Consider the following 16,144-nt stretch of genomic DNA (forward strand, 5'->3'; position numbering starts at 1 on the left):
ATAACATTATCAATGAGACATTTTATGTTCTTTTTTTAATTCTTTGAAGCTGGTGTGTGTCTTCCACCTACAGCACATCTCCATATATTTTTTTAAGTCAGGAATTTTAATTTTTATTAGGAATACTTAATGTATATTTAGATTTCATAAAATTTAGAGTTGAAAAAGCAGATTCCTATATCCATGTTGTTCCAAACATACTTAAAAGTTTTTCCATAACTGAATTATGAGTTTTAAATTCATATTAAGCCAGGGATATGGAGAAATTGGAACTCTGTGTTGCTGATAGGAATGTAAAATGTTGCAGCTGCTGTGGAAAAAATTTAAAAAGAATTACCATATGATCCAGCAGTTCTGTTTTCTGGATATGTAACTGAAAGAATTGAAGGCACAGTCTCAAGAGATAGTTGTACACCAATGTTCATAGCAGCATTATTTACAATAGTCAAAAGTTGGAAGCAACCCAAGTGTCCATTGCCAGATGAATGAATAAACAAAATGTGGTATATACAGACAAGGGAATATTACTCAGCCTTTTTACAAAGGGAGGAAATTCTAGAACATGAATTTGAGGACCTTATGCTACGTGAAATAAGCCAGTCACAAAAAGACAAGTATTGTATGATTCCACTTACATGAAGTATCAAAAGTAGTCAGATTCATAGAGCCAGAAATTAGAATGGTGATGCTGCCAGACACTGGGGGGAGGCAGGAAATGGGAAGTTGTTAATAAGCAGAGAGTTTCAGGTTTTCAAGATAAAAATGAACTATGGAGATTGGTTGCACAATACCAAATGTACTTAACACTACTGAACTTAGAAATGTTTAAGATGGTAAATGTTATGTTGTGTACTTGACAAAGTAAAAAGTCAGGTCCTCAGTCATACTAGCCACATTTCCAGTGTTCAACAAGCCTATGTGGCTAAATGGCCCCGTTATCACACAGTGCAGCTTTAGATGAAGGGAAAAGAGAACCAGAAATCCTACTATCTTCAGCTACCACGCTGAAAGGGTTGCCCTGGGGCTCTGTCTCTGCTCTAAGCCACTGCCTTTCTTCACTCCACCTGGAGGGGTTAGAACCTGTTATTTAAGTCTTAGGTGTGGTACTCATACTAATCACTTCAGAAAAAAAGCTTGTTTCCTTGAGGCAGTTTCACTTGTATACAGAGGAAGTGTAGCCTTCTGAGGTGCTGGCCATCCACTGTAACTCTGTGGGTGTAGTATTTCTCAGAAGGAAGGCACCAGAGACTTCCTTAACTCCATTTGTCACCCCTGTGAACTTTTATCCCACAGTGGATTATTTCACACTGAATTTACTGTGATCCAACGTCTGAAATTTAAAAGCAGCTTTTATAAAGTCTCATTTGTGAAGAGCACAGACATTCAAAATCTTAGGGTGAAGGAGTGACAGGAAGCATTATCAAGGTTTGCTTCTGACTTTCCCTCTAGGGCCTAAGTGTACTGTGGTTTTCAGTACAATTTAGGGTTGCTCACAGGTGCTTGATAATATATTTTAGACAAGGATTGACTGGAGCTGTATTGTTTTTGTAGTAATCTTTGTATTTGATTACTACGTGATTTAATCAAATTTTCTATTCTCAGAGTCTTTAGTTACATGTGACTCCTGAGAATCTTTATTCGTTTTTTTTTCCTTGGCTGCGACACACAGCTTGTGGGATCTTAGTTCCCAGACCAGGGATCAAACCCAGGCCCTCGGAAGTGAAAGCATGGAGTCCTAACCACTGGACTGCCAGGGAACTCCCGAGAATTTTTATTCTTAAGAATAAAAATCCCTGGGCTTCCCTGGTGGCGCAGTGGTTGAGAGTCCGCCTGCCGATGCAGGGAACACGGGTTCGTGCCCCGGTCCGCGAAGATCCCACATGCCGCGGAGCGGCTGGGCCTGTGAGCCATGGCCGCTGAGCCTGCGCGTCCGGAGCCTGTGCTCCGCAACGGGAGAGGCCACAACAGTGAGAGGCCCGCGTACCAAACAAAAAAAACAAAAAAAAAAAGAGAATAAAATTCCCTGAGCTCTATGGTACACTCTCTAAACGCAAGAACAGGACAATTTAATTCTCTTTATCTTCTGTGCACTTTCTCCAGCTTTGCCCCTATGGCTGATGCACTAACAGTGACCTGGAGGTGGGAGTGTCTGAGCAGTTTGTTTTCGACTACCATGTGGATCCCTTCAAACCCATGAGTGGGCGTTTCAAGGACCGGGTGGTCTGGGATGGGAACCCCGAGACGGTATGATGTCTCCATCATCCTCTGTAAGCTGCAGTTTGATGACAGTGGGACATAAACCTGCCAGGTGAAGAACCCACGTGATGTTGATGTGCTGATAGGGGAGATCTGGCTCAGCATCGTGCACACTGTACGTGTCTCTGAGATCCACTTCCTTGCTCTGGCCATCGGCTCAGCTTGTGCACTGATGGTCAGAATAGTAATTGTGGTGGTCCTCTTCCAGGATTTCTGGAAAAAGTGGTGGGCTGAAAGAGCTCATAAAGTGGTGGAGATAAAAGAAAAAGAAAAGCTCAATCAAGAAAAATATTCTCCGTTTGGAAGACACAGACCAACATTCTTAGATGGAAGCTGAAGAGTTCCAAGAACCAGAACCCTAAAATAAGATGAAGTTAATGGAAGCTTTTCTTTGGCTTTTCCAGTTGTAACCTGTCTTCCAACCAGCTCTGCAGTATGAAAACACCTAGACAAGCAATGTTCTTCTGGTGCCAGCATAGGGCCGTTCTTGAGCAGATATCACCAGACTCGCACACAGCCCTGTTACTAAGGTTTTATTTAATTTCCAAGTGCAAATATTTTTCAAATGCTCATTAGCTTTTGTATACTAAGAAGCTACATTTTTGCCCTTAAACACTCCTTGTGGATTATGACTTGTATACACATATATTGGCATCAAATGGGATAAAAGCCAACTTGCCTTTCATAATCCTTAGAGCAGCATTCTTGCTGCTAAAGTTAACATGTTTACTCTTTCCTTCTCACACTCTCAATTAAAAGGTGAGCTAATTCTCCCCACACCAAAAAAAAAAAAAGTGTATTGGGAAATTAAAACAATACAAAAAATGATATTTATTTTGTGTTCTATAGCTTATTAGAAAACTTAAGCATTAACGTGGGATTTTTTTTAACATCTTTATTGTAGCTTTACAATGTTGTGTTAGTTTCTGCTGTATAACAAAGTGAATCAGCTATATGTATACATATATCCCCATATCCCCTCCCTCTTACGTCTCCCTCCCACCCTCCCTATCCCACCCCTCTAGATGGTCACAAAGCACCGAGCTGATCTCCCTGTGCTATGCAGCTGCTTCCCACTAGCTATCTACTTTACATTTCGTAGTGTATATATGTCCATTCCACTCTCTCACTTCGTCCCAGCTTACCCTTCCCCCTCCCCATGTCCTCAAGTCCATTCTCTACGTCTGCGTTAAAGTGGGGTTTTTTTAACTTTTTTTTTTTTTTTTTGGGCACTCCGTGTGGCCTGCAGGATCTTAATTCCACGACCAGGAATCAAACCGTGCCCCCTGCAGTGGAAGCTCGGAGCCCTAACCACTGGACCGCCAAGGAATTCCCTAAAGTGTTTTATTTGTAAAAACTTTCCAAGAGTAGTCTGAAGAATGCTTGCTTCTTCTTTTCATTGTATAATTTACAAATAATACAGCGAGCATCTTTTCAATGCCTTGGTGAACTGTCATACTCCTTTATAAATTTGGATCAGCTTGCAACATTGTATCCTTTCCACTTTTTAAAAAATTTATTTATTTATTTATTATTTATTTTTGACTGTGTTGGGTCTTTCCTCATTTCTGTTGATCAGTTCCCCTTCAACAGGTTCCTCTGGATGCAGATCTAGTCTCCTGAACAGCGGCAGTGTCAACATTCCCCCATTTAGCTAGTTCTTCTGTAACTCCATTTATACTCAATTCCAGTTTCACTCCCAGCATTATCACTTTTCATTTATTTGCTGCATTTTCATCTTTGTTGGTCAGTTCTCTCTCTTTTTTTTAAATTATACTATTCTCTTTATTTTTCTGTAGTTTTGAAATTTTCCATAATAAAACAAGTTTTTTTAAATGAGTTTTGTTTTGATATTATTGTATTATAAAACATCAAAAAATATCCTTTTTTTAAATCAATTTATTTTATTTATTTAATTTTGGCTGTGTTGGGTCTTCGTTGCTGCACACAGGCTTTCTCTAGTTGCAGTGAGCAGGGGCTACTCTTTGTTGCGGTGCGCGGGCTTCTCATTGTGGTAGCTTCTCTTGTTGCAGAGCACAGGCTCTAGGCGCACAGGCTTCAGTAGTTGTGGCACGTGGGCTCAGTAGTTGTGGCTTACAGGCTGTAGAGCGCAGAGCTCAGTAGTTGTGGCACACGGACTTAGTTGCTCCGTGGCATGTGGGATCTTCCCGGACCAGGGCTCGAACCCATGTCCCTTACACTGGCAGGCAGATTCTTAACCACTGCACCACCAGGGAAGCCCTTTTCCTTTTTTAAAAATATTTATTTTGGTTGCGCTGGGTCTTAGTTGCAGCAGGCAGCCTCCTTAGTTGCGGCATATGGGCTCCTTAGAATTGTGGCATGCAAGCTCTTAGTTACAGCATGCATGTGAGATCTAGTTCCCTGACCGGGGATCGAACCTGGATCCCCTGCATTGGGAGTGCAGAGTCTTAACCACTGCACACCAGGGAAGTTCCCCCCCAAAAATCTCCTTTTTCTTAATGAAGTCTTCCAGGCAGAAGAATATAATCTTCTGATAGACCATTAACTGGTACATTAAGTTAAATCTTACACAGTAACTTAGAAACTGATAAAAATAATTTTTAAAATATTGTGTAAATTACTAAATATTTCTATATCAATAGAAGACCACTAAAAATTGGGATTTTAAGCCAAAAGCAAATCAAAGGACCATGGATTGTCAGTGAAATTTGTTGTAGCCAATATGCTTGTTCCCTAACTTTATGTACAGGCATACCTCATTTTACTGCACTTCACTTTATTGTGCTTAGTAGATATAGAGGGTTTTTTTTTACAACTTGAAGGTTTATGGAAACTCTGCATTGACCAAGTCTATTGGCACCATTTTTCTGACAGCATGTGCTCATTTTGTGTCTCTATGTCACATTTCGGTAATTCTCACAATATTTCAAACCTTCCACCAGCAAAAAGATTATGACTCGCTGAAGGCTCAGACGACGGTTAACATTCTTTTACAATAAAGTGTTTTTTTTTTTTTTCAGGTTCCATTACCTCTAGTCTGAAATCTTCCTGAATTTCTCCTCATTCTGTCTCATGAGGGTCTTTGTATTGTATGCAACTTTACTCAACATTCACTACATGTGTTTACTTGTCTGTTTCTCCATCTAGCACAGTAGTTTTTTTTTTTTAAACATCTTTATTGGAGTATAATTGCTTTACAATGGTATGTTAGTTTCAGCTTCACAACAAAATGAATCAGTTATATATATACATATGTTCCCACATCTCTTCCCGCTTGCGTCTCCCTCCCTCCCACCCTACCTATCCCACCCCTCCAGGCGGTCACAAAGCACCGAGCTGATCTCCCTGTGCTATGCGGCTGCTTCCCACTAGCTATCTACCTTACGTTTGGTAGGGTATATATGTCCATGCCTCTTTATCGCTTTGTCACTGTTTACCCTTCCCCCTCCCCATAGCCTCAAGTCCATTCTCTAGTAAGTCTGTGTCTTTATTCCTGTTTCACCCCTAGGTTTTTCATGACATTTTTTTTTCTTAAATTCCATATATATGTGTTAGCATACGGTATTTGTCTCTCTCTTTCTGACTTACTTCACTCTGTATGACAGACTCTAGGTCTATCTACCTCATTACAAATAGCTCAATTTCATCTCTTTTTATGGCTGAGTAATATTCCATTGTATATATGTGCCACATCTTCTTTATCCATTCATCCGATGATGGGCACTTAGGTTGTTTCCATCTCTGGGCTATTGTAAATAGAGCTGCAATGAACATTTTGGTACATGACTCTTTTGGAATTATGGTTTTCTCAGGGTATATGCCCAGTAGTGGGATTGCTGGGTCATATGGTAGTTCTATTTGTAGCTTTTTAAGGAACCTCCATACTGTTCTCCACAGTGGCTGTATCAATTTACATTTCCACCAACAGTGTAAGAGGGTTCCCTTTTCTCCACACCCTCTCCAGCATTTATTGTTTCTAGATTTTTTGATGATGGCCATTCTGACTGGTGTGAGATGATATCTCATTGTAGTTTTGATTTGCATTTCTCTAATGATTAGTGATGTTGAGCATTCTTTCATGTGTTTGTTGGCACTCTGTATATCTTCTTTGGAGAAATGTCTATTTAGGTCTTCTGCCCATTTTTGGATTGGGTTGTTTGTTTTTTTGTTATTAAGCTGCATGAGCTGCTTATAAATTTTGGAGATTAATCCTTTGTCAGTTGCTTCATTTGCAAATATTTTCTCCCATTCTGAGGGTTGTCTTTTGGTCTTCTTTATGGTTTCCTTTGCTGCACAAAAGCTTTTAAGTTTCATTAGGTCCCATTTGTTTACTTTTGTTTTTATTTCCATTTCTCTAGGAGGTGGGTCAAAAAGGACCTTGCTGTGATTTATGTCGTAGAGTGTTCTGCCTATGTTTTCCTCTAAGAGTTTGATAGTTTCTGGCCTTACATTTAGGTCTTTAATCTATTTTGAGCTTATTTTTGTGTATGGTGTTAGGGAGTGATCTAATCTCATACTTTTACATGTAGCTGTCCAGTTTTCCCAGCACCACTTATTGAATAGGCTGTCCTTTCTCCACTGTACATTTCTGCCTCCTTTGTCAAAGCTAAGGTGACCATATGTGCGTGGGTTTATCTCTGGGCTTTCTATCCTGTTCCATTGATCTATATTTCTGTTTTTGTGCCAGTACCATACTGTCTTGATTACTGTAGCTCTGTAGTATAGTCTGAAGTCAGGAAGCCTGATTCCTCCAGCTCCATTTTTCATTCTCAAGATTGCTTTGGCTATTCGGGGTCTTTTGTGTTTCCATACAAACTGTGAAATTTTTTATTCTAGTTCTGTGAAAAATGCCAGTGGTAGTTTCATAGGGATTGCATTGAATCTGTAGATTGCTTTGGGTAGTAGAGTCATTTTCACAATGTTGATTCTTCCAATCCAAGAACATGGTATATCTCTCCATCTATTTGTATCATCTTTAATTTCTTTCATCAGTGTCTTATAATTTTCTGCATACAGGTCTTTTGTCTCCTTAGGTAGGCTTATTCCTAGGTATTTTATTCTTTTTGTTGCAATGGTAAATGGGAGTGTTTTCTTGATTTCACTTTCAGATTTTTCATCATTAGTGTATAGGAATGCCAGAGATTTCTGTGCATTAATTTTGTATCCTGCTACTTTACCAAATTCATTGATTAGCTCTAGTAGTTTTCTGGTAGCATCTTTAGGATTCTCTATGTATAGTATCATGTCATCTGCAAACAGTGACAGCTTCACTTCTTCTTTTCCGATTTGGATTCCTTTTATATCCTTTTCTTCTCTGATTGCTGTGGCTAAAACTTCCAAAACTATGTTGAATAAGAGTGGTGAGAGTGGGCAACCTTGTCTTGTTCCTGATCTTAGTGGAAATGCTTTCAGTTTTTCACCATTGAGGACGATGTTGGCTGTGGGTTTGTCATATATGGCCTTTATTATGTTGAGGAAAGTTCCCTCTATGCCTACTTTCTGCAGGGTTTTTATCATAAATGGGTGTTGAATTTTGTGGAAAGCTTTCTCTGCATCTATTGAGATGATCATATGGTTTTTCTCCTTCAATTTGTTAATATGGTGTATCACAATGATTGATTTGCGTATATTGAAGAATCCTTGCATTCCTGGAATAAACCCCACTTGATCATGGTGTATGATCCGTTTAATGTGCTGTTGGATTCTGTTTGCTAGTATTTTGTTGAGGATCTTTGCATCTATATTCATCAGTGATATTGGCCTGTAGTTTTCTTTCTTTGTGACATCCTTGTCTGGTTTTGGTATCAGGGTGATGGTGGCCTCGTAGAACGAGTTGGGGAGTGTTCCTCCCTCTGCTATATTTTGGAAGAGTCTGAGAAGGATAGGTGATAGCTCTTCTCTAAATGTTTGATAGAATTCGCCTGTGAAGCCATCTGGTCCTGGGCTTTTGCTTGTTGGAAGACTTTTAATCACAGTTTCAATTTCAGTGCTTGTGATTGGTCTGTTCATATTTTCTATTTCTTCCTGATTCAGTCTTGGCAGGTTGTGCCTTTCTAAGAATTTGTCCATTTCTTCCAGGTTGTCCATTTTATTGGCATAGAGTTGCTTGTAGTAATCTCTCATGATCTTTTGTATTTCTGCAGTGTCAGTTGTTACTTCTCCTTTTTCATTTCTAATTCTATTGATTTGAGTCTTCTCTCTTTTTTTCTTGATGAGTCTGGCTAATGGTTTATCAATTTTGTTTATCCTTTCAAAGAACCAGCTTTTAGTTTTATTGATCTTTGCTATCGTTTCCTTCATTTCTTTTTCATTTATTTCTGATCTGATTTTTATGATTTCTTTCCTCCTGCTAACTTCGGGGTTTTTTTGTTCTTCTTTCTCTAATTGCTTTAGGTGCAAGGTTAGGTTGTTTATTCGAGATGTTTCCTGTTTCTTAAGGTAAGATTGTATTGCTATAAACTTCCCTCTTAGAACTGCTTTTGCTGCATCCCATAGATTTTGAGTCGTCGTGTCTCCATTGTCATTTGTTTCTAGGTATTTTTTGATTTCCTCTTTGATTTCTTCAGTGATCACTTCATTATTAAGTAGTGTATTGTTTAGCCTCCATGTGTTTGTATTTTTTACAGATCTTCTCCTGTAATTGATATCGAGTCTCATAGCATTGTGGTCGGAAAAGATACTTGATACAATTTCAATTTTCTTAAATTTACCAAGGCTTGATTTGTGACCCAAGATATGATCTATCCTGGAGAATGTTCCATGAGCACTTGAGAAAAATGTGTATTCTGTTGTTTTTGGATGGAATGTCCTATAAATGTCAATTAACTCCATCTCGTTTAATGTATCATTTAAAGCTTGTGTTTCCTTATTTATTTTCATTTTGGATGATCTGTCCATTGGTGAAAGTGGGGTGTTAAAGTCCCCTACTATGAATGTGTTACTGTCGATTTCCCCTTTTATGGTTGTCAGTATTTGCCTTATGTATTGAGGTGCACCTATGTTGGGTGCATAAATATTTACAATTGTTATATCTTCCTCTTGGATCGATCCCTTGATCATTATGTAGTGTCCTTCTTTGTCTCTTGTAATAGTCTTTGTTTTAAAGTCTATTTTGTCTGATATGAGAATTGCTACTCCAGCTTTCTTTTGGTTTCCATTTGCATGAAATACCTTTTTCCATCCCCTTACTTTCAGTCTGTATGTGTCTCTAGGTCTGAAGTGGGTCTCTTGTAGACAGCAAATATGTGGGTCTTGTTTTTGTATCCATTCAGCCAATCTGTGTCTTTTGGTGGGAGCATTTAGTCCATTTACATTTAAGGTAATTATCGATATGTGTGTTCCCATTCCCATTTTCTTAATTGTTTTGGGTTTGTTATTGTAGGTCTTTTCCTTCTTTTGTGTTTCTTGCCTAGAGAAGTTCCTTTAGCAGTTGTTGTAGAGCTGGTTTGGTGGTGCTGAACTCTCTCAGCTTTTGCTTGTCTGTAAAGGTTTTAATTTCTCCATCAAATCTGAATGAGATCCTTGCTGGGTAGAGTAATCTTGGTTGCAGGTTTTTCTCCTTCAACACTTTCAATATGTCCTGCCACTCCCTTCTGGCTTGCAGAGTTTCTGCTGAAAGATCAGCTGTTAACCTTATGGGGATTCCCTTGTGTGTTATTTGTTGTTTTTCCCTTGCTGCTTTTAATATGTTTTCTTTGTATTTAATTTTTGACAGTTTGATTAATATGTGTCTTGGCGTATTTCTCCTTGGATTTATCCTGTATGGGACTCTCTGTGCTTCCTGGACTTGATTAACTATTTCCTTTCCCATATTAGGGAAGTTTTCAACTATAATCTCTTCAAATATTTTCTCAGTCCCTTTCTTTTTCTCTTCTTCTTCTGGAACCCCTATAATTTGAATGTTGGTGCGTTTAATGTTGTCCCAGAGGTCTCTGAGACTGTCCTCAGTTCTTTTCATTCTTTTTTCTTTATTCTGCTCTGCAGTAGTTATTTCCACTATTTTATCTTCCAGGTCACTTATCCGTTCTTCTGCCTCAGTTATTCTGCTATTGATCCCATCTAGAGTACTTTTAATTTCATTTATTGTGTTGTTCATCATTGCTTGTTTCATCTTTAGTTCTTCTAGGTCCTTGTTAACTGATTCTTGCATTTTGTCCATTCTATTGTCCATTCTATCTCCAAGATTTCGGATCAACCTTACTATCATTATTCTGAATTCTTTTTCAGGTAGACTGCCTATTTCCTCTTCATTTGTTAGGTCTGGTGGGTTTTTATCTTGCTCCTTCATCTGCTGTGTGTTTTTCTGTCTTTTCATTTTGCTTATCTTACTGTGTTTGGGGTCTCCTTTTTTGCAGGGTGAAGGTTCGTAGTTCCTGTTGTTTTTTGTGTCTGTCCCCAGTGGCTAAGGTTAGTTCAGTGGGTTGTGTAGGCTTCCTGGTGGAGGGTACTAGTGCCTGTGTTCTGGTGGATGAGGCTGGATCTTGTCTTTCTGGTGGGCAGGTCCACGTCTGGTGGTGTGTTTTGGGGTGTCTGTAGACTTATTATGATTTTGGGCAGCCTCTCTGCTAATGGGTGGGGTTGTGTTCCAGTCTTGCTAGTTGTTTGGCATAGGATGTCCAGCACTGTAGCTTGCTGGTCGTTGAGTGAAGCTGGGTGCTGGCGTTGAGATGGAGATCTCTCGGAGATTTTTGCTGTTTGATATTATGTGCAGCTGGGAGGCCTCTTGTGGATCAGTGTCCTGAAGTTGGCTCTCCCACCTCAGAGGCACAGCACTGACTCCTGGCTGCAGCACCAAGAGCCTTTCATCCACAGGGCTCCTTAATTTGGGATGATTCGTTGTCTATTCAGGTATTCCACAGATGCAGGGTATATCAAGTTGATTGTGGAGCTTTAATCCGCTGCTTCTGAGGCTGCTGGGAGAGATTTCCCTTTCTCTTCTTTGTTCTCACAGTTCCCAGGGGCTCAGCTTTGGATTTGGCCCCGCCTGTGCGTGTAGGTCGCCGGAGGGCGTCTGTTCTTTGCTCAGACAGGACGGGGTTAAAGGAGCCGCTGATTCGGAGGCTCTGGCTCACTCAGGCCGGGGGGTAGGGAGGGTCACGGAGTGTGGGGCGGGCCTGCGGCGGCAGAGGCCAGCGTGACGTTGCAGCCTGAGGCGTGCCGTGCGTTCTCCCGGGGGAGTTGTCCCTGGATCCCGGGACCCTGGCAGTGGCGGGCTGCACAGGCTCCCCGGAAGGGCGTGTGGCTAGTGACCTGTGTTCGCACACAGGCCTCCTGGTGGCGGCAGCAGCGGCCTTAGCGTCTCATGTCTGCCTCTGTGCTCCGCACTTTTAGCCGCGGCTCGCGCCCGTCCCTGGAGCTCTCTCAAGCAGCGTTCTTAATCCCCTCTCCTCGTGCACCAGGAAACAAAGAGGGACGTAAAAGTCTCTTGCCTCTTCGGCAGGTCCAGACTTTTCCCCGGACTCCCTCCCGGCTAGCCGCGGTGCACTAACGCCCTGCAGGCTGTGTTCACGCCGCCAACCTCAGTCCTCTCCCGGCTCTCCGACAAAAGCCGGAGCCTCAGCTCCCAGTCCCGCCCGCCCCGGCGGGCGAGCAGACAAGCCTCTCGGCTGGTGAGTTCCGGTCGGCCCGATCCTCTGCGCTGGAATCTGTCCGCTTTGCCCTCCGCACCCCTGTTGCTGTGCTCTCCTCCGCGGCTCCCAAGCTCCCCCACTCCGCCTCCCGAAGTCTCCACCCGCGAAGGGGCTTCCTAGTGTGTGGACACTTTTCCTCCTTCACAGCTCTCTCCCGCTGGTGCAGGACCCGTCCCTATCCTTTTGTCTCTGTTTAGTTTTTTCTTTTGCCCTAACCAGGTACGTGGGGGGTTCCTTGCCTTTTGGGAGGTCTGAGGTCTTCTGCCAGCGTTCAGTAGGTGCTCCGTAGGAGTTGTTCCACGCGTAGATGTATTTCTGGTGTATCTGTGGGGAGGAAGGTAATCTCCGCGTCTTACTCTTCCGCCATCTTCCCGGAAGTCTAAAGTGTTTTTTAATTAAGGTATGTACATTGTTTTTTAGACATAATGCCATTGTACACCGAACATACTACAGTATAGTGTAAACATAACTTTTTTTTTTTGCGGTACACGGGCTTCTCACTGCTGTGGCCGCTCCCTTTGCAGAGCACAGGCTCCGGACGTGCAGGCTCAGTGGCCATGGCTCACGGGCCCAGCCACTCCACAGCATGTGGGATCTTCCCGGACCGGGGCACGAACCCGTGTCCCCCGAATCGGCAGGCAGACTCTCAACCACTGTGCCACCAGGGAAGCCCTAAACATAACTTTTATATGCACTGGGAAATCAAAATTTATGTAACTTGTTTTATTGCAATATTCGTATTCTTATGGTAGTCTAGAACCAAACCCAAAATATATCTAAGGTATGCCTATGGGGTTTCTACTTCTCCAGAAGAATTTATCCATGCACAGTAGGTGATGTTTGCAATCACACAAATGCTGGGTAATTAAGATTTAAGCAATTATCCAAAACTACTCTGGCCTATGAGTCAAGTAATTGTTGTTGGACTGCTATTGCCTTATTGGTAGAATCAGCAAGTTTTCCCAATTCCAGAGAGACTTCTTTTTTTCTTTCTTTCTTTCTTTTTTTTTTTTTTTGGCTACGCTGTGCAGCATGTGGGGTCTTAGTTCCCTTAAGCACTGAACTGCCAGGGAAGTTCCTCCAGAGAGATTTCTATTCATTTGTTCACTGGCATGAATAAGTGCCCTTCCAATGAAAGCAAATCTAGAGTCATGTATACCTCCTGGGAATTCCCATTTAAGGTGGCAATGAAGGTTTAAGGTGGCAATGAAGGTTTAATGGAGAAGATGAATGACAGGACCAATGGGAGACTTCAGATTTATTATGAATGTCCAAGGGGACAGTTAAAAATACTAGTAACTAGCATTGGCCTCCAATCTGCCAACTGTCTAAACATTCACAAGCCCATCAGGAGGCCCGTTTGTTACAAAGATAAGATCAGGTGGTGCATGTAAGACTACTGCTAGGGTTTGATTATTAATAGTGCCATTAATTGGGATTATTCTATTAGCCCTTTCAGTGGGTCAGTGGTGTTTGGTGAACAGTTAGGGAGAAACCATCATGTTCTGTGGACTTTGTTCTCAAAGGCCATACAGAAGGGAGTTGTTTTGCCATGGCAAGCAGACCTAACCTAGTGTTGAGAACTGTACAGGTGGAATAGGTATGGTTAGCTGCATTGAGAGCTATGACATGGAAGAGGTCAAAGCAAAGTACAGGAATCTGGTTGTAGAAGTTCTGACTTGATGAAAAATATGCAAAGGGGTGTGGCTATAGTTAGCTGTCACAGTGGAGATGAAGACTAAAGGGTCATGGCTGTCATGGACAGATTGGGTTTTCTGATGACAGATCCAACATTCAGAAGGGTCCAAATTCCTTTGGACAATAACCCTTTGAGGGCAGCATTTTTTTTTTTTTTTTGGCCATGCTGTGCAGCATTCAGGATCTTAGTTCCCTGACCAGGAATCGAACCCGAGCCCCCTGCATTGGAAGCGCAGAGCCTTAACCACTGAACCACCAGGGAAGTCCCAAAAGGGCAGCTTTTTTTTTGCGGAAATATTAACAAGGTGATTTCCTTTAGCTTCTAAAGAGTCAAGCGTAGCATGCCTCAGAACCTTAATAATAGACAAAGCAGCAGGTAATAATATGGTTTCTAATAATTCCTGAACATAAAGGCTGTTTTTAATTTGATCTCTGCTGAAAGTAAGGAAGCCATGCTGTTTCTATAACATTCCCAAATTGTGAGCCACGCCAAAGGCATAGCTACTGTCAGTGTACATGTTGGCAGTTTTGCCCTTGACTAAGATACAGGCCCATGTGAGTGCACATAGTTTGGCTTATTGGGCCAAAGTAGTCAAAGGCAAAGGTGCCACTTCAGTTACTTAAAGAAGAGTTGACATTGCATATCCAGCACGATAGTTACCATGTTCATCTTTTAAATAAGGACCATCAGTAAACCATGAGATGTCAACATTACCTAAGGGCATTTACTATAAGCAGTCATGGGGTGGGAGTAGGGTGTGTGTGTGTCATCTGTAAAAGAGGGGAGACGAGTAGCAGGGTTAAAGTTATTAAAGTAGGAAAAGTGATTTAAGGGGCAGTTAACAGGAGAATTTCATAGGAAGTGAGATGGCTTACTGAAAAATGTTGGTTATGATGAGGGTTAAGAGCTTCAACAGCATGTGGCACAAAGTTGGTTAAAGAGGATCCCATGACTATTTCTTCAGTCTTTACAAAGAGGGCAGTAGCAGGTACAGCTCTGAGGTGGGGGTTAGGAGGTATCCCCAGGTTCCAGGTTCTAGTTGTTGGCTGTAATACCCTATGCGTCAGTGGTGATCCCATACTTTTGAGTGAGTACCCCAAGGGCATTCCCTTCTTTTTTCATACACAAAAAGGAAGAGAAGAAGTTGATAATTGGGGTGTCCAAGGACAGGGGAAGGTATTAAATTTTCCTTTAAGATTTGGAAAGTCCTGTCACCTGAATCTTCCCAGGTGATAAGAGTCAGGTTTAGTAGTTTTTAACAAGGGATATAAAGGTTGGGCTGTAAGGGAAATTTGGGGGAATCCAGCTGAGAAAACATCCTGCCAATCCAAGAAAGCATTGCAGTTTGCATTTGATTTGGGGCTTTGGGAAGTTCAAGATTCCATGAAGTCTGTCTGGATCTAGATGCAGTCCTTGTTCTGAGAATAGATGTCCTAAATATCAAACTTGAATTTGAACAAATTGTAATTTTTTCCTTAGAGACTTTACGCCCCTTTTTGGCTAGGAGTTTCAGCAAACAGGTGTTTTCTTCTTGTGAGGAGGCTTAAGATGGGGAGCAGAGAACTAAGTCATCCACACATTCTATTCAAGTGGAGCCTCCAGAGAACTTGATATCATCTAGATCAAGCATCTAGATATCATCTTTTTTTTGTTTGTTTTTTTGTTTGGCTGTGTTGGGTCTTCATTGCTGTGTGTGGGTTTTCTCTAGTTGCGATGAGCGGGGGCTACTCTTCGTTGCGGTAGGCAGGCTTCTCCTTGCAGTGGCTTCTCTTGCTGTGGAACACGGGCTCTAGGTGTGGGGGCTTCAGCAGTTGTGGCTCGCGGGCTCTAGAGCGCAGGCTCAGTAGTTGTGGCACACAGGCTTAGTTGCTCAGTGGTATGTGGGATCTTCCTGGACCAGGGCTTGAACCCGTGTCCCCTGCATTGGCAGGCGGATTCTTAACCACTGTGTCACCAGGGAAGTCCCAGGTCAGCCTTTAAATTTTGTGAGGGGACTTTCCTGGTGGTCCAGTGGTTAGGACTCTGTGCTTCCACTTCAGGGGGCATGGGTTCCAACCCTGGTGGGGGAGCTAAGATCCCGCAAGCTGCCTGGTGTGGCAAAAAATAAATAAATAAATGAAGTTTGTGAGAAATAAGAAGGGCTTTCAGTGAAACCCTGGGGCATTCCTGTAAAGGTATATTGCTGGCCTTCCCAAGTAAAGACAGAAAGATACTATATTGACTCATCTACTGGGATACTTTAAAGAAGCACTACAGAAATTAAATCACACCAAAAAATTTGCTCTCAGTAGGGATGGAGGCTAGTGAAGCGTAGGGATTGGGGCAACAGGGTGTTGAGGGATGACAACACTGTTTATGGCTCGCAGGTCCTAGACAAGCCTCCGTCCACAACTATTTGGTTTCTTCACAGGTAAAATGCGAGTGTTGCACTGACTGGTGCAGGGGCTAATGAGGCCCTGGGCCTTATGTTATTGGTTTAATGCCTTGAAGGGCCTCTTTATTTTGGGGTATTGATTAATCCTGTGGAGAAGTTTTGAGGGACCTATTTGGATCTTAGTAGGAGGTGCATGTGGGTACT

At 42.0% G+C, this 16,144-nt stretch overlaps 1 pseudogene across 1 annotated transcript; it reads left to right on the plus strand.

Moving 5' to 3' along the window:
* Positions 1–1,847: 1,847 nt before the first annotated feature.
* LOC309971807 (myelin protein zero-like protein 2) lies at positions 1,848–2,582 on the plus strand (annotated as a pseudogene). The gene has a single exon. The product of its transcript is annotated as a myelin protein zero-like protein 2 (transcript).
* The last annotated feature ends 13,562 nt before the right edge of the window (positions 2,583–16,144 follow it).

This window comes from Leucopleurus acutus, assembly GCF_964270905.1.
Source record: "Leucopleurus acutus genome assembly, chromosome: 14".
Taxonomy (NCBI): domain Eukaryota; kingdom Metazoa; phylum Chordata; class Mammalia; order Artiodactyla; family Delphinidae; genus Leucopleurus; species Leucopleurus acutus.